Here is an 18,875-nt window from a genome sequence, read left to right as displayed (position 1 = left end):
TTAGAGCCGCCACGCATCCGGTTAACTTTTGTATTTGTTTGAGGTCCTTTGGGATATCCAGCTGCGACAGAGCTCGGATCTTGGCTGGATTTGCTTCAATTCCTCTACCGGATACAATGAAGCCCAAGAGCTTTCCGGCTGGAACACCGAAAACGCATTTTTCCGGGTTGAGCTTGATGTCGTATGTTCAGAGGTTATCAAATGTGAGCCTCAAGTCGTCTACTAGAGATTCAACATGTCTTGTTTTGACGACCACATCATCTACATATGCCTCCACTGTTTTGCCGATCTGGCTTGCCAGACATGTCTAAATCATGCGCTGATATGTTGCGCTGGCGTTTTTGAGCCCGAAGGGCATCGTGTTGAAGCAGAATGGGCCGTATGGTGTGATAAATGCCGTTGCGGCTTGGTCTGGTTCTGCCATCTTGATTTGATGGTAGTCGGAATATGCGTCGAGGAAACACAACGAAATCGTGTCCTGCGGTAGCATCGATAATTTGATAGATGCGGGGGAGGGGGAAGGGATCCTTTGGGCAAGCGTTGTTAAGGTCTTTAAAATCGACACACAGGCACCAGGATTTGTCCTTCTTTGGTACCATCACCAGGTTTGCTAGCCAGTCCGGATGTTTTATATCTCTGATGAATCCGGCCTCCAATAGCTTTGCTAGCTCCTCTCCCATGGCCTGTCTCTTAGGTTCGGAAAGACGCCGAAGAGCCTGTTTAACAGGTTTGAATCCTGTTTGGATATTTAAGCTATGCTCGGCCAGCCTGCGTGGGATTCCTGGCATGTCTGAAGGGTGCCAGGCGAAAATGTCCCAGTTCTCTTGTAGGAACTCTCGCAGTGCGGCGTCTACATCAGGGTTTAACTGTGCGCTGATGGAAGCTATTTTATTGGGGTCCGTTGGATGGACTTGGAATTTGACTATTTCGTCCGCCGGTTTAAAGGAGGTGGACTTGGATCTTTTGTCTAGTACCACATCGTCCCTATTCACCGTAGAGCGCAGCGCAGTCAGTTCCTCAGCCGCTAGGGCTTCGGATAGTGCCTCGAGGGCCAGTGCATCTGTCTTGTTTTCGGCGCGGAGTGCTATGTCCGGATCACTAGCGAGAGTGATGATCCCGTTAGGCCCGGGCATCTTGAGCTTCATGTACCCGTAATGGGGTATTGCTTGGAAGATTGTAAACGCTTCCCGCCCTAGCAGAGCATGATAACCGCTGTTGAACGGAGCCACATGGAACGTGACTTCTTCGGACCTGTAATTATCCGGCGTGCCGAACACCACATCTAGTGTGATTTTTCCTGTGCAGTGCGCTTCCCGACTGGGGATTATTCCTTTAAAGGTTATGCTGCTTTGCTCAATGCGGTTCTAGTCTATTTCAATTTTTTGAAGGGTTTCCTCATAAATGAGGTTCAATCCGCTGCCGCCGTCCATGAGTACCTTGGTAAGACGAAAGCCGTCCACTATTGGACTGAGGACCAATGCGGCTGGTGCTCGGGCTGTTTGGAATTTAGGTTCATCACTGGCGTTAAAGGTAATAGGCGTGTCACTCCATGGGTTTATTGTTGCTACTTGGTAGACTTCGGCAAGGCTGCGGAGTGTCCTTTTTCGCATATTATTTGATGCGAAGGTCTCGAAGACCGTTAATACCGTATTGGTGTCTCTGGGGTGGCTTTCTGTGGCCTCCGGAATTAGGAGATTTTCGCCAATTTTGGCCACCTGCCGGAGTATCCAACATGCTCTGAGGCTATGAGTTGGTGTGGCGTCCTCTGTATGGTGAATTTTACAGGGTCCATTAAGCCATCCTTCCAGTATGGTTCCATGCCCTGTAGAGGGTTTTTGCTTTTTAGTGCTTGACCCGGGTGTCTGGTGATGATGCACCCTTTTATTTCGGACTGGGTTTGGATTCAGGGCCGGATTGTCCCAAAATTTTATTTCGGTTTTCCAGGCGCTTTCCATCGCACAGTACTTTCGTACAATGGACGCCAAGTCAGCGAAGCGTGTAATATCACGGTGACTTATGGCGTTGAGTATTCCCTTATCCATGCAATTATTGCAGAAGATTGAGATTGCGTCTTCCTCGCGGCAGTCCCTTAGCCTATTCTTAACCAGGAGGAATCTGGCCCAGTAATGATGTACTGTTTCATCGGGTTCTTGCCTGATTTTGGATAGATCTCTTATGTTGGGGTGGGTGGGTGGAATTAAATCCGAAGCCTCACCCCATCTGAGGCTCAGAGGCCGAGGAATTTCCGAACTCGAAAATTTGGATTCCTGGATGTTGTCCAATGAATCCAGCCCGTCGCCTGACTCTAAGTTCAGGTCTTGAGTGATATCCTCCCCTCCGCGGGTATCTGGCTTGGAGGGATCAGGAATCCGGATGTAATGAGTCCTTAAGATAGACGAAGGGTCGCCGCACTGTCCCTCTACCACGGCCATGTGATGGGTGACTTGGGGAGAGTTAATCTCTCTCAGATTGGGTTTAGGCCCAATTTGGTCGTGATCTGTAGCGACTCCCAGGGCGGCGAAGCGATCCAAGAGCTCGTTTATGGAGGAGAGCTCCATTGGATCTAACTACTCGGCGAGTTCCAAGCTGACATGAAGATTGTTTTCAATGGCTCGAGAGGTCATCGTCGGCGCAGAAGCCGAACATGCGGTCATAAGAAAACCACCTAGCCAGAGGGTTTGGCCGACAGCCAAAGCTCGCTTAGCAATGGTGCCGTCTTTAAAGACGAGGCGAGGCATCCTTCCTGATGGCGACGACGAAGAGGAACTCTCAATGAAAGCACCAATGTTGGTGTCAAAACCGGCGGATCTCGGGTAGGGGGTCCCGAACTGTGCGTCTAGGCCGGATGGTAACAGGAGGCAAGGGACACGAAGTTTTACCCAGGTTCGGGCCCTCTCGATGGAGGTAAAACCCTACGTCCTGCTTGATTAATATTGACGATAGGGGTAGTACAAGAGTAGATCTACCACGAGATCGGAGAGGATAAACCCTAGAAGCTAGCCTATGGTATGATTGTTGTTGTGTATGTTGTCCTACGGACTAAAACCCTCCGGTTTATATAGACACCGGAGAGGGTTAGGGTTACACAAAGTCGGTTACAATGGTAGGTGATCTGCATATCCGTATCGCCAAGCTTGCCTTCCACGCCAAGGAAAGTCCCTTCCGGACACGGGACGAAGTCTTCAATCTTGTATCTTCATAGTCCAGGAGTCCGGCCATCCGGACAGCCCCTAATCCAAGACTCCCTCGGTTATGTTTCCTAGCCATAGACATGAGATTAACGGGATCACATCATTAGGAGAATGATGTGATTAACTTGACCCATTCCAATAGCTTAGCACTTGATCGTTTAGTTTGTTGCTATTGCTTTCTTCATAACTTATACATGTTCCTATGACTATGAGATTATGCAACTCCCGTTTACCGGAGGAACACTTTGTGTGCTACCAAACGTCACAACGTAACTGGGTGATTATAAAGGTGCTCTACAGGTGTCTCCGAAGGTACTTGTTGGGTTGGCGTATTTTGAGATTAGGATTTGTCACTCCGATTGTCGGAGAGGTATCTCTGGGCCCTCTCGGTAATGCACATCACTTAAGCCTTACAAGCATTGCAACTACTAAGTTAGTTGCGGGATGATGTATTACGGAACGAGTAAAGAGACTTGCTGGTAACGAGATTGAACTAGGTATTGAGATACCGACGATCGAATCTCGGGCAAGTAACATACCGATGACAAAGGGAACAACGTATGTTGTTATGCGGTCTGACCGATAAAGATCTTCGTAGAATATGTGGGAGCCAATATGAGCATCCAGGTTCCGCTATTGGTTATTGACCGGAGACATGTCTCGGTCATGTCTACATAGTTCTCAAACCTGTAGGGTCCGCACGCTTAAAGTTTCGGTGACGATTGTATTATGAGTTTATGTGATTTGATGTACCGAAGGTAGTTCGGAGTCCTGGATGAGATCGGGGACATGACGAGGAGTCTCGAAATGGTCGAGACGTAAAGATCGATATATTGGACGACTATATTCGGACATCGGAAAGGTTCCGAGTGATTCGGGTATTTTCGTGGGTACCGGGGAGTTACGGGAATACGAGGAAGAAGTAATGGGCCTCATGGGCCAAGTGGTGGAAGAGAGGAGGCAGGGCGCGCGGCCCCCTAGCCCAAACCGAATTGGACTAGGGGGCCGCCCCCCTTTCCTCCTTCTCCTCCTTCTCCTTCTCCTCCTTCCTTTCCTCCTCCTAGTAGGAGTAGGAAAGGGGGGTCCTACTCCTACTAGGAGGAGGACTCCTCCTCCTGGCGCGCCCATAGAGGGCCGGCCGGCCTCCCCCCTTGCTCCTTTATATACAGGGGCAGGGAGCACCCCTAGACACACAAGTTGATCAGTTGATCTCTCCCAGCCGTGTGCGGTGCCCCCTCCACCATATTCCACCTCGGTCATATCGTAGTGGTGCTTAGGCGAAGCCCTGCGTCGGTAGCAACATCATCACCATCACCACGCCGTCGTGCTGACAGAACTCTCCCGTGAAGCTCTGCTGGATCGGAGTTCGCGGGACTTCATCAAGCTGAACGTGTGCTGAACTCGGAGGTGCTGTGCGTTCGGTACTTGGATCGGTCAGATCGTGAAAACGTACGACTACATCAACCGCGTTGTGCTAACTCTTCCACTTTCGGTCTACGAGGGTACGTGGACAACACTCTCCCCTCTCGTTGCTATGCATCACCATGATCTTGCGTGTGCGTAGGAATTTTTTTTAAATTACTACGTTTCCCAACAGTGGCATCCGAGCCAGGTTTTATGCGTTGATGTTATATGCACGAGTAGAACACAAATGAGTTGTGGGCGATATAGGCCATACTGCTTACCAGCATGTCATACTTTGGTTTGGCGGTATTGTTGGATGAAGCGGCCCGGACCGACATTACGCGTACGCTTACGCGAGACTGGTTCTACCGACGTGCTTTGCACACAGGTGGCTGGCGGGTGTCAGTTTCTCCAAACTTTAGTTGAACCGAGTGTGGCTACGCCCGGTCCTTGCGAAGGTTAAAACAGCACCAACTTGACAAACTATCGTTGTGGTTTTGATGCGTAGGTAAGGACGGTTCTTGCTGAAGCCCGTAGCAGCGACGTAAAACTTGCAACAACAAAGTAGAGGACGTCTAACTTGTTTTTGCAGGGCATGTTGTGATGTGATATGGTCAAGACATGATGCTAAATTTTATTGTATGAGATGATCATGTTTTGTAACCGAGTTATCGGCAACTGGCAGGAGCCATATGGTTGTCGCTTTATTGTATGCAATGCAATTGCACTGTAATGCTTTACTTTATCACTAAGCGGTAGCGATAGTCGGGGAAGCATAAGATTGACGAGACGACAACGATGCTATGATGGTGATCAAGGTGTCGCGCCGGTGATGATGGTGATCATGACGGTGCTTTGGAGATGGAGATCACAAGCACAAGATGATGATGGCCATATCATATCACTTATATTGATTGCATGTGATGTTTATCTTTTATGCATCTTATCTTGCTTTGATTGGCGGTAGCATTATAATATGATCTCTCACTAAATTTCAAGATAAAAGTGTTCTCCCTGAGTATGCACCGTTGCCAAAGTTCGTCGTGCCCAGACACCACGTGATGATCGGGTGTGATAAGCTCTACGTCCATCTACAACGGGTGCAAGCCAGTTTTGCACACGCAGAATACTCAGGTTAAACTTGACGAGCCTAGCATATGCAGATATGGCCTCGGAACACTGAGACCGAAAGGTCGAGCGTGAATCATATAGTAGATATGATCAACATATTGATGTTCACCATTGAAAGCTACTCCATTTCACGTGATGATCGGTTATGGTTTAGTTGATTTGGATCACGTGATCACTTAGAAGATTAGAGGGATGTCTTTCTAAGTGGGAGTTCTTAAGTAATATGATTAATTGAACTTAAATTTATCATGAACTTAGTACCTGATAGTATCTTGCTTGTCTATGTTTGATTGTAGATAGATGGCCCGTGCTGTTGTTCCGTTGAATTTTAATGCGTTCCTTGAGAAAGCAAAGTTGAAATATGATGGTAGCAATTACACGGACTGGGTCCGTAACTTGAGGATTATCCTCATTGCCGCATAGAAGAATTACGTCCTGGAAGCACCGCTAGGTGCCAGGCCTACTGCTGGAGCAACATCAGATGTTATGAACGTCTGGCAGAGCAAAGTTGATGACTACTCGATAGTTCAGTGTGCCATGCTTTACGGCTTAGAATCGGGACTTCAATGACGTTTTGAACGTCATGGAGCATATGAGATGTTCCAGGAGTTGAAGTTAATATTTCAAGCAAATGCCCGAATTGAGATATATGAAGTCTCCAATAAATTCTATAGCTACAAGATGGAGGAGAATAGTTCTGTCAGTGAACATATACTCAAAATGTCTGGGTATCATAATCACTTGACTCAACTGGGAGTTAATCTTCCTGTTGATAGTGTCATTGACAGAGTTCTTCAATCACTGCCACCAAGCTACAAGAGCTTCATGATGAACTATAACATGCAAGGGATGGATAAGACAATTCCCGAGCTCTTTGCAATGCTAAAGGCTGCGGAGGTATAAATCAAGAAGGAGCATCAAGTGTTGATGGTCAACAAGACCGCCAGTTTCAAGAAAAAAGGCAAAGGGAAGAAGAAGGGGAACTTCAAGAAGAACAGTAAGCAAGTTACTGCCCAGGAGAAGAAACCCAAATCTGGACCTAAGCCTGAAACTGAGTGCTTCTACTGCAAGCAGACTAGACACTGGAAGCGGAACTGCCCCAAGTATTTGGCGGATAAGAAGGATGGCAAGGTGAACAAAGGTATATGTGATATACATGTTATTGATGTGTACCTTACTAGAGCTCGCAGTAGCACCTGGGTATTTAATACTGGTTCTGTTGCTAACATTTGCAACTCGAAACAGGGACTACGGATTAAGCGAACACTGGCAAAGGACAAGGTGACGATGCGCGTGGGAAATGGTTCCAAAGTCGATGTGATCGCGGTCGGCACGCTACCTCTACATCTACCTTCGGGATTAGTTTTAGACCTAAATAATTGTTATTTGGTACCAGCGTTGAGCATCAACATTATATCTGGATCTTGTTTGATGCGAGACGGTTATTCATTTAAATCAGAGAATAATGGTTGTTCTATTTATATGAGTAATATCTTTTATGGTCATGCACCCCTGAAGAGTGGTCTATTTTTGATGAATCTCGATAGTAGTGATACACAAATTCATAATGTTGAAACCAAAAGATGCAGAGTTGATAATGATAGTGCAACTTATTTGTGGCACTGCCGTTTAGGTCATATCGGTTTAAAGCGCATGAAGAAACTCCATACCAATGGACTTTTGGAATCACTTGGTAATTGCGAACCGTGCCTCATGGGCAAGATGACCAAAACGCCGTTCTCCGGTACTATGGAGAGAGCAACGGATTTGTTGGAAATCATACATACAGATGTATGTGGTCCGATGAATATTGAGGCTCGTGGCGGATATCGTTATTTTCTCACCTTCACAGATGATTTAAGCAGATATGGGTATATCTACTTAATGAAACATAAGTCTGAAACATTTGAAAAGTTCAAAGAATTTCAGAGTGAAGTTGAAAATCATCGTAACAAGAAAATAAAGTTTCTATGATCTGATCGTGGAGGAGAATATTTGAGTTACGAGTTTGGTCTATATTTGAAACAATGCGGAATAGTTTTGCAACTCACGCCACCCGAAACACCACAGCGTAATGGTGTGTCCGAACGTCGTAATCATACTTTACTAGATATGGTGCGATCTATGATGTCTCTTACAGATTTACCGCTATCGTTTTGGGGTTATGCTTTAGAGACAGCTGCATTCACGTTAAATAGGGCACCATCGACATCCGTTGAGACGACGCCTCATGAACTCTGGTTTGGCAAGAAACCAAAGTTGTCGTTTCTGAAAGTTTGGGGCTGCGATGCTTATGTGAAAAATTTCAAACTGATAAGCTCGAACCCAAATCGGAGAAATGTGTCTTCATAGGATACCCAAAGGAAACTGTTGGGTACACCTTCTATCACAGATCCGAAGGCAAGACTTTCGTTGCTAAGAATGGATCCTTTCTAGAGAAGGAGTTTCTCTCGAAAGAAGTGAGTGGGAGGAAAGTAGAACTTGATGAGGTAACTGTACCTGCTCCCTTATTGGAAAGTAGTACATCACAGAAACCGGTTTCTGTGACACCTACACCAATTAGTGAGGAAGCTAATGATAATGATCATGAAACTTCAGATCAAGTTACTACCGAACCACGTAGATCAACCAGAATAAGATCCGCACCAGAGTGGTACGGTAATCCTGTTCTGGAAGTCATGCTACTAGATCATGATGAACGTACGAACTATGAAGAAGCGATGGTGAGCCCAGATTCCGCAAAATGGCTAGAAGCCATGAAATCTGAGATGGGATCCATGTATGAGAACAAACTGTGGACTTTGGTTGACTTGCCCGTTGATCGGCAAGCAATTGAGAATAAATGGATCTTCAAGAAGAAGACTGACGCGGACGGTAATGTTACTGTCTACAAAGCTCGACTTGTTGCAAAAGGTTTTCGACAAGTTCAAGGGATTGACTACGATGAGACCTTCTCACCCATAGCGGTGCTTAAGTCTGTCCGAATCATGTTAGCAATTGCCGTGTTTTATGATTATGAAATTTGGTAAATTGATGTTAAAACTGCATTCTTGAACGGATTTCTGGAAGAAGAGTTGTATATGATGCAGCCAGAAGGTTTTGTCGATCCAAAGGGAGCTAACAAAGTGTGCAAGCTCCAGCGATCCATTTATGGACTGGTGCAAGCCTCTCGGAGTTGGAATAAACGCTTTGATAGTGTGATCAAAGCATTTGATTTTGTACAGACTTTTGGAGAAGCCTGTATTTACAAGAAAGTGAATGGGAGCTCTGTAGCATTTCTGATATTATATGTGGATGACATATTATTGACTGGAAATGATATAGAATTTCTGGATAGCATAAAGGGATATTTGAATAAGAGTTTTTCAATGAAAGACCTCGGTGAAGCTGCTTATATATTAGGCATTAAGATCTATAGAGATAGATCAAGACGCTTAATTGGACTTTCACAAAGCACATACCTTGACAAAGTTTTGAAGAAGTTCAAAATGGATCAGGCAAAGAAAGGGTTCTTGCCTGTGTTACAAGGTGTGAAGTTGAGTAAGACTCAATAGCCGACCACCGCAGAAGATAGAGAGAAAATGAAAGATGTTCCGTATGCTTCAGCCAAAGGCTCTATCATGTATGCAATGCTATGTACCAGACCTGATGTGTGCCTTGCTATAAGTCTAGCAGGAAGGTACCAAAGTAATCCTGGAGTGGATCACTGGACAGCGGTCAAGAACATCCTGAAGTACCTGAAAAGGACTAAGGATATGTTTCTCGTATATGGAGGTGACAAAGAGCTCATCGTAAATGGTTACGTTGATGCAAGCTTTGACACTGATCCGGACGATTCTAAATCGCAAACCGGATACGTGTTTATATCGAACGGTGGAGCTGTTAGTTGGTGCAGTTCTAAACAAAACGTCGTGGCGGGATCTACATGTGAAGCGGAGTACATAGCTGCTTCGGAAGCAGCAAATGAAGGAGTCTGGATGAAGGAGTTCATATCCGATCTAGGTGTCATACCTAATGCATCAGGTCCGAAAATCTTTTGTGACAATATTGGTGCAATTGCCTTGGCGAAGGAATCCAGATTTCACAAGAGAACCAAGCACATCAAGAGACGCTTCAATTCCATTCGGGATTTAGTCCAAGTGGGAGACATAGAAATTTGCAAGATACATACGGATCTGAATGTTGCAGACCCGCTGACTAAGCCTCTTCCACGAGCAAAACATCATCAGCACCAAGGCTCCATGGGTGTTAGAATCATTACTGTGTAATCTAGATTATTGACTCTAGTGCAAGTGGGAGACTGAAGAAAATATGCCCTAGAGGCTATAATAAAGTTATTATTTATTTCCTTATATCATGATAAATGTTTATTATTCATGCTAGAATTGTATTAACCAGAAACATAATACATGTGTGAATACATAGACAAACAGAGTGTCACTAGTATGCCTCTACTTGACTAGCTCGTTAATCGAAGATGGTTATGTTTCCTAGCCATAGACATGAGATTAACGGGATCACATCATTAGGAGAACGATGTGATTGACTTGACCCATTCCGATAGCTTAGCACTTGATCGTTTAGTTTGTTGCTGTTGCTTTCTTCATAACTTATACATCTTCCTATGAGTATGAGATTATGCAACTCCCATTTACCGGAGGAACACTTTGTGTGCTACCAAACGTCATAATGTAACTGGGTGATTATAAAGGTGCTCTACAGGTGTCTCCGAAGGTACTTGTTGGGTTGGCGTATTTCGAGATTAGGATTTTTCACTCCGATTGTCAGAGAGGTATCTCTGGGCCCTCTCGGTAATGCACATCACTTAAGCCTTGCAAGCATTGCAACTAATAAGTAGTTGCGGGATGATGTATTACGGAACGAGTAAAGAGACTTGCCGGTAACGAGATTGAACTAGGTATTGAGATACCGACGATCGAATCTCGGGCAAGTAACATACCGATGACAAAGGGAACAACGTATGTTGTTATGCGGTCTGACCGATAAAGATCTTCATAGAATATGTAGGAGCCAATATGAGCATCCAGGTTCTGCTATTGGTTATTGACCGGAGATGTGTCTCGGTCATGTCTACATTGTTCTCAAACCATAGGGTCCGCACGCTTAACGTTACGATGACAGTTTCCTTATGAGTTTATGTATTTTGATGTACCGAAGTTTGTTCGGGGTCCCGGATGTGATCACGGACATGACGAGGAGTCTCGAAATGGTCGAGACATAAAGATCGATATATTGGACGGCTATATTCGGAGTACCGGGGAGTTACGGGAATATGAGGAAGAAGTAATGGGCCTCATGGGCCAAGTGGTGGAAGAGAGGAGGCAGGGCGCGCGGCCCCCCTAGCCCAAACCGAATTGGACAAGGGGGCCGGCCCCCCTTTCCTCCTTCTCCTCCTTCTCCTTCCTTCTCCTTCTCCTCCTTCCTTTCCTCCTCCTAGTAGGAGTAGGAAAGGGGAGTCCTACTCCTACTAGGAGGAGGACTCCTCCTCCTGGCGCGCCCATAGAGGGCCGGCCGGCCTCCCCCCTTGCTCCTTTATATACAGGGGCAGGGGGCACCCCTAGACACACAAGTTGATCAGTTGATATCTCCCAGCCGTGTGCGGTGCCCCCCTCCACCATATTCCACCTTGGTCATATCGTAGCGGTGCTTAGGTGAAGCCCTGCGTCGGTAGCAACATCATCACCGTCACCACGCCGTCGTGCTGACAAAACTCTCCCGTGAAGCTCTGCTGGATCGGAGTTCGCGGGACATCATTGAGCTGAACATGTGCTGAACTCGGAGGTGCCGTGCGTTTGGTACTTGGATCAGTCGGATGGTGAAAACGTACGACTACATCAACCGCGTTGTGCTAACGCTTCCGCTTTCGGTCTACGAGGGTATGTGGACAACACTCTCCCCTCTCGTTGCTATGCATCACCATGATCTTTCGTGTGCGTAGGAAATTTTTTGAAATTGCTACGTTTCCCAACATGGAGTCCCTAGATATTTAATGACTGATGGTGGTTCACATTTTATTCATGGTGCTTTCCATAAAATGCTTGCTAAATATGACGTCAATCATAGAATTGCATCTCCATATCACCCACAGTCTGGTGGTCAAGTAGAATTGAGTAATAGAGAACTCAAGTTAATTTTGCAAAAGACTGTCAATTGGTCTAGAAAGAATTGGTCCAAGAAACTTGATGATGCATTATGGGCCTATAGAACTGCATATAAAAATCCTATGGGTATGTCTCCATATAAAATGGTATATGGAAAAGCATGTCACTTACCTCTCGAACTAGAACATAAGGCATATTGGGCTATTAAAGAGCTCAATTATGATTTCAAACTTGCCGGTGAAAAGAGGTTATTTGATATTAGCTCACTTGATGAATGGAGAACCCAAGCTTATGAAAATGCCAAGTTGTTTAAAGAAAAGGTTAAAAGATGGCATGACAAAAAGATACAAAAGCGTGAGTTTAATGTAGGTGATTATCTATTGCTATACAACTCTCGTTTAAGATTTTTTGCAGGTAAACTTCTCTCTAAATGGGAAGGCCCCTATGTTACCGAGGAGGTCTATCGTTCCGGTGCCATAAAAATCAACAACTTCGAAGGCGCAAATCCGAAGGTGGTAAACGGTCAAAGAATTAAACATTATATCTCAGGTAATCCCATAAATATTGAAACCAATATTATTGAAACTGTAACCCCGGAGGAATACATAAGGGACACTTTCCAGAATGTTTCAGACTCTGAAAAGGAATAGGTATGTGGTACGGTAAGTAAACCGACTCCAAAACAATTTTTAAGGCAATATTTCTCCGTTTTGGAATATTTAGAAAAATTAGAAAATTAAGTAGCAGTCCAGGAAGGACACGAGGGCCCCACGAGGGTGGAGGGCGCGCCCTACCCCCCTGGGCGCGCCCCCTACCTCGTGAGCACCTCGTGTGCCTTCCGGACTCTGTTTTCTTGCACGATACTTATTTTGGTTGGTAAAAATTCATTATATATTCTCCCGAAGGTTTTGACTCCCGTATCACGCAAATATTCTCTGTTCTTGTTTCGAGTTGTATTTCTGATAGATCTAGATTATCATGACGTCCCCAAGTGCTTCCAAGGACAAGTTCTTCGAGAAGGTCATCAACCCTTACCTCGCGGAGGTGCTGCGACACCCTCAAACCATTGAGATGCGTGATGGGTTGCTGCACATCCGCGATGCTGAGGGACCAAAGGGAACCGGAAGCATGGAGACGAGGCTCGAAGCAATGGAGCAACAAGTTTTCAAGTTCCAGGGGATGGTGGAGCGTGGAATCAACGCTAGCCACATGATGCCCGCGGAGTTCACTAACAACTACAAGCCGTATGCCAAGAACACCGAGGAGGCCATCTTCAAGCTACATGAGAAGATCAAGCACCTCCAAGCCCAAATCTATGACCTGCAAAACCAAAACTATGAGTATGAATACAGATTCAAAAGAATGAGTTTGGCTGCAGATTCGAGGATTCCGGAGACTCGATCATCCTTCTATGATGGTGAACCTATGCCTTGGAAGATGGATGACAAGCCCGCATCATCAACAACACCTCCACCTTCTTCACCAACCAAGGAGATATAATCATATGGGTATGGGCACTCCCCTTGGCAACTGCCAAGCTTGGGGGAGGTGCCCCGGTATCGTATCACAATCACAACTCCTATCTTTACCGTTTTCCTTAGTTCGATCATATTAGTAGTATTTTGATCTAGTAGAATAAAGTTTATGGCATGATCTAGTTTTAAGTTTTGCTTTATGATCTCTCTATGTAATCGAGTCCGTGAGCTATATAATAATTAGTGTTGAGTCAAGGGCTTGATTTTCTTGCTATGATCTTGGGTGAAGAAAAGAAAAGAGAAAAAGAATAAAAAGAAACAAAAGTTCATATTGATCTTATTGATAGTAATGACTTCACATAGAAAGAGTGTGATGATTAAAAGTTGTTGGGAGTTGGCAGACATAGCTTTGGTCATCGTTGCAATTAATAGGAAGTAATAAGGAAAGAGAGGTTTCACATATAAATATACTATTATTGACATCTTTTATGATTGGGAGCAGTCATCAAAATATGACATGCTAAAGAGTTGATGTTGGACAAGGAAGACAACGTAATGGGTTATGTTTTTTTATATCTGAGATAAAGTATGTTGTCATGGATCATCCAACTTGTTGAGCTTGCCTTTCCCCCTCATGCTAGCCAAATTCTCAGCACCAAGTAGAGATACTACTTGTGCTTCCAAATACCCTTAAACCACTTTTGCCATGAGAATCCACCATATCTACCTATGGATTGAGTAAGATCCTTCAAGTAAGTTGCCATCGGTGCAAAGCAATAAAAATTGCTCTAAATATGTATGATTAGTGTGGGAGAAATAAGCTTTATACGATCTTTTGATGTGGAAGTAATAAAAGCGACGGACTGCACAATAAAGGTTCATATCACAAGGGGCAATATAAAGTGACGTTCTTTCGCATTAAGATTTTGTGCATCCAACCATAAAAGCGCATGGCAACTTCTGCTTCCCTCTGCGAAGGGACTACCTTTTATTATTATCTTCTACCCTATGCAAGTGTCATGGTGATCTTCACCTCTCCCTTTTTAGATTTTATCCTTTGGCAAGCACAGTGTGTTGGAAAAATCCTGATAGATATATCTAATTGGATGTAGGGGGCATTAGTTATTATTCACTACTAGGGAAAAGCCTAGCAGCAGCGCGGGTTTTAGGCCTATCAGTAGCGCAGGGCGGTGCGCTACTGATAAGGCGCTACATCTAACGTATAGCAGTAGCGTGCCTCCGCCCACGCTACTGCTAAATCGACTTAGTAGTAGCGACTTCCCGGAGGAGCGCTACTGGTAATTACTAGTAGCGCTTCTCCCAGCCCGCGCTACTACTAGTATTCAGTATTTTATTTCTTTTTTATTTCATGTTGTATTCATACACCTCTATACAAGTTTTCATACAACAACAATTTAGAGATTGTTTTTACATCATAATGAGTTATTACATCATTGGGTGAAAGAACCATGGACTAGTTTCAAGTGGATGGACATCCACTTGAAACTAATCCATGGTTCTTTCACGCAATGATATAATAAATATCATCATCATATCATTAACAACGTATCATCATAATACATCATTTTCATATAACACCTCCTCATGATCATCGTTTTGATCGATGAGACATCACATAGCAAGTTGGTCACTAGTCATAACAACTACTCCTCATCATCAACTCTAACACATTGTACCACATAATAAACCTATTGTACCTCATAGGACCTACTACATTCTCTTAGGACCTACTATATTCTCTAAGGTAAAATAGCAAAAAACAAGATAGCCCCTGGCTCTCCATTATGGAGAATGCAGATTATCCTGTCTCCAATTCTTGCCTTTCGCTTAATGTTGCTTCCAAGAACCTCCTTACGAATGTCCAAACATTTTTTCCACTCTTTGATTAGCATGTTTTCACCGGTTTCAGAAATCCGATATGCACAGGTGAGATCCGTAGGATGACCTGGCTGTAGGTTCAGAACTTCAAGGCGACCATTGTAATACATCAGATGAGGCACACAATCCATCGGGATTTTCTGTTGAAAAACATAGTAATAACTTCGTAGTTAGCAATGATGTACTAGTTTTAGAAGTATGCAAACGATGAACGGATGTCGTAATAGTAAAAAATCTTACCAGGGTATCTCCATAGAAGTTATCGTGGTTCAACACGTGCACTAGTGGCACGTATTCACCATAATTTGAAGGAGTTCGATAATAGGTATTGTAATTCTCAAAGAAAGTACAAAATGCGATCAGATGATTTTTCTCCTTATAAGTTAATTCGGAGCCATCAGTGTAGTGGGTTTTGTCTACCATCTTCTGCACATTCTTTGAAGATTCAAAATAAGCTGTCAATGGAAATAAGCTGTCAACTATTTTGAAATAAACAATATAAATTAGTTAATAACTATGTTTGAGAAACTCACATTGCGGTAGAATCGGAAGCGTATCAATAAGGACCCAAATGTCCATATTGTTTTGCTTGATGTCAGGATCACCAAGATCCATGATGACAATCATACCCTCAGAAAAACCATACATTTTGCAAAGTGCTTCCCAATTTTGGCAACCAAAATGGGTTACGCTCTGAGAATTTTACAGATTTACTTCAAAATCGATATCATGATGGGTCCTTAGGTGTATTTTCTTTGTTTGAAAATTTTCATGGTCTTCAAAACCCATCCTCTCCAAGACATAGCGTCTTGCATGGCATGGGATAAGCTAGTCGAATTGTAAAAGATGAAAATTAGACGTTGAAATAGTTGAAGTCATGCTTAATTATGAAAAAAACACTTGTTGTTGTTGCGTACCGTTTCAACATCGAAGGTCTCCTCGAGCTTAATGCTGAAGTGCCGATCTTTGTCCAGCTCAACGAACATGTCGCACATACCTCGATCATCGTGGCACCAGCTGCACTCCCCCGGGAGACTGTCGTCGTCCGAGTACGACATTTCCTACGTTCATAATTCAAAGATTAAACTTGTACAATTAAATATATGTACTAAAAAACCTAAATTAGATCATTATTTTTCGAGAAAATCCAGGCCACTCGATATTTCGTACATATGCTAGCACAAGTCATGCCAGAATTCACAGAAAAATCCGGCATAACCTTTGCTAAAAAAGGACATATCGGGCGCCTGAAATTTGCCAGAACAGAAATTAATCAACACTCCGGCAAAACATAGGCCACTCGGAGGTGTAAACTGAACATGAACGGCCACTTGGGCAACAACATTTCCTATTTGAGTAAATATGACATGTTCAACTAGTTTTATTAATTCAACTAGTTCTTACTAAATATAAACTTACTATAAATAGAAAAAACTAGTTCTTTCTAAAAGTAAAGTAGTTCAACTAGTTATATTAATTATCTTACTAAAAATACATTAGTTCTATTAATTGAACTAGTTCAACTAGTTTGTTAATTTACTTACTAAACTAGTTCAACTACAACTAAAGTAGTTCAACTAGTTTATTAATTTACTTACTAAAAATAAAATAGTTGCTTCAACTAAAAAAATAAACTAGTTCTATTAATTTTCGTACCAAAAATAAAATAGTTGTATTAACTCAACTAGTTCAATTAAGCACTTACTATGAATAAAAATAAACTAGTTTTTACTAAAAATAAACTAGTTCAACTAGTTATATTAATTTTCTTACTAATTCTATTAAACACTTACTAAAATTTAACCCTAACTAATTTGATGAACTCTAAAATTTAATCCTAACTAATTCGATGAACTCTAAAACTAATTCTACTTAACAACTACTGTCATAATTAGCATCTAATTTGATGAACCCTAACTAATTAGATGAACTCTGAAATTTAACCCTAAGAACCCTAGCTACGTAGAGGTAGGGGAGGAGGAGGAGGGCGTGCTCACCTCTGGCGCCGGTGTAGTTAGGGAGAGGGGCACGCGACGTCGAGGTTGGGGATGGGGTCGGGGCGGCGGGCGCACGGCGGAGGGCGGCGATGTAGGGGGGGTGTCGAGGTCGGGGTCGGGGGCGGCGTCGAGGTCGCGGTCGGGGGCGGGGGTGGCGTCGAAGGTGTGCGGAGAGCGACGGGTCGTGCGCGGCGGCCGACGACGATGCAGGGCGGCGACAGCGGAGGAGTAAGGATTTGGGGGGAAGTGGCCGTGGGGAAGAACGAAGTTAATTAAGTTAAAAGTAGCAGTAGCACGTTCCAGGAAGTGCGCTGCTGCTACGGTAGCTATAGCGCGTTTCCTAACAAGCGCTACTGCTATTCCTTCTCTTTTTTATTTGCTTTCCATTTAATTTTATTTTCATTAGCAGTAGCGCCTTTGTCCGTAAATGCGCTGCTACAAAACAAGTAGCGGTAGCGCAGTTACACGTAGATCGCTACTACTATGTGTAGCCTATCGGCTAAGCCGTGGGAATTTTAGTAGTAGCGCTTTTGTAATCGGGCGCGCTACTGCTATAACTGTATCTGCAGCGCGGTTTTAAATACCGCGTTGCTGCTAAATAGCACCAGCGTGCGTTTTTATCCCGTGCTATTGCTAATGTTCTGTGTATAGGGTTTTCCCTAGTAGTGATTGTTGACATTACCCTCGAGGTAAAAGGTTGTGGGGCGAAACTATCAGCCCCTATCTTTCTCTATGTCCGACTAAAACTCCGTAACCACAAGTATTGCGCGAGTGTTAGCAATTATGAAGGACTAGATTATAGTTGAGTATGTGGACTTGCTTTTTAGCTCTGACATAGACTCTTTGTGATGTTATGATAAATTGCAATTGCTTCAATGACTGAGGTTATAGTTTGTGGGTTCTCAATAAGGTTTCTGATTCATACTTTTGCATTGTGAATAGATCATCACTTGAACATAAGTAATCATATGACAATATCTATGTATGTTGATGTTATGAGAATAATCATGATGCCCTCATGTCCGTATTTTATTTTTATCGACGCCTCTACCTCTAAACATGGGGACATATTTATTGTTATCGGCTTTCGCTTGAGGACAAGCGAGGTCTAAGCTTGGGAGAGTTGATACGTCCATTTTGCATCATGCTTTTATATCGATATTTATTTCATTATGGGCTGTTATTTCACATTATGTCACAATACTTATGGCTATTCTCTCTTATTTTACAAGGTTTACATAAGGAGGGAGAATGCCGGCAGCTAGAATTCTGGGCTAGAAAAGGAGCAAATATTAGAGACCTATTCTGCCCAACTCCAAAAGTCCTGAAACTCCACGGAATACCTTATAATAAATAATGAAAAATCCTCGCCAAAGATGAAGACCAGGGGGACCACACCCTTCTCACGAGGGTGGGGGGCGCCCCCCCTAGGACTCGCCCCTACCTCGTGGGCCCCCTGGTGGCTCTCCGATGACCATCTTCTCCTATATGAAGTCTTTCTTCGAGAAAAAAATAAGGAGGAACCTTTCGGGACGAAACTCCGCCGCCACGAGGCGGAACCTTGGCGGATCCAATCTAGAGCTCCGGCAGAGCTGTTCTGCCAGGGAAACTTCCTTCTCGGAGGGGGAAATCATCGCCATCGTCATCACCAACGCT

Source organism: Triticum urartu, chromosome 2A (assembly GCF_056163025.1).
Source record: "Triticum urartu cultivar PI428250 chromosome 2A, HENAU_Tu73, whole genome shotgun sequence".
NCBI lineage: Eukaryota > Viridiplantae > Streptophyta > Magnoliopsida > Poales > Poaceae > Triticum > Triticum urartu.
The sequence above is the reverse complement of the archived record's forward strand: the minus strand, read 5'-3'. Positions refer to the sequence as shown.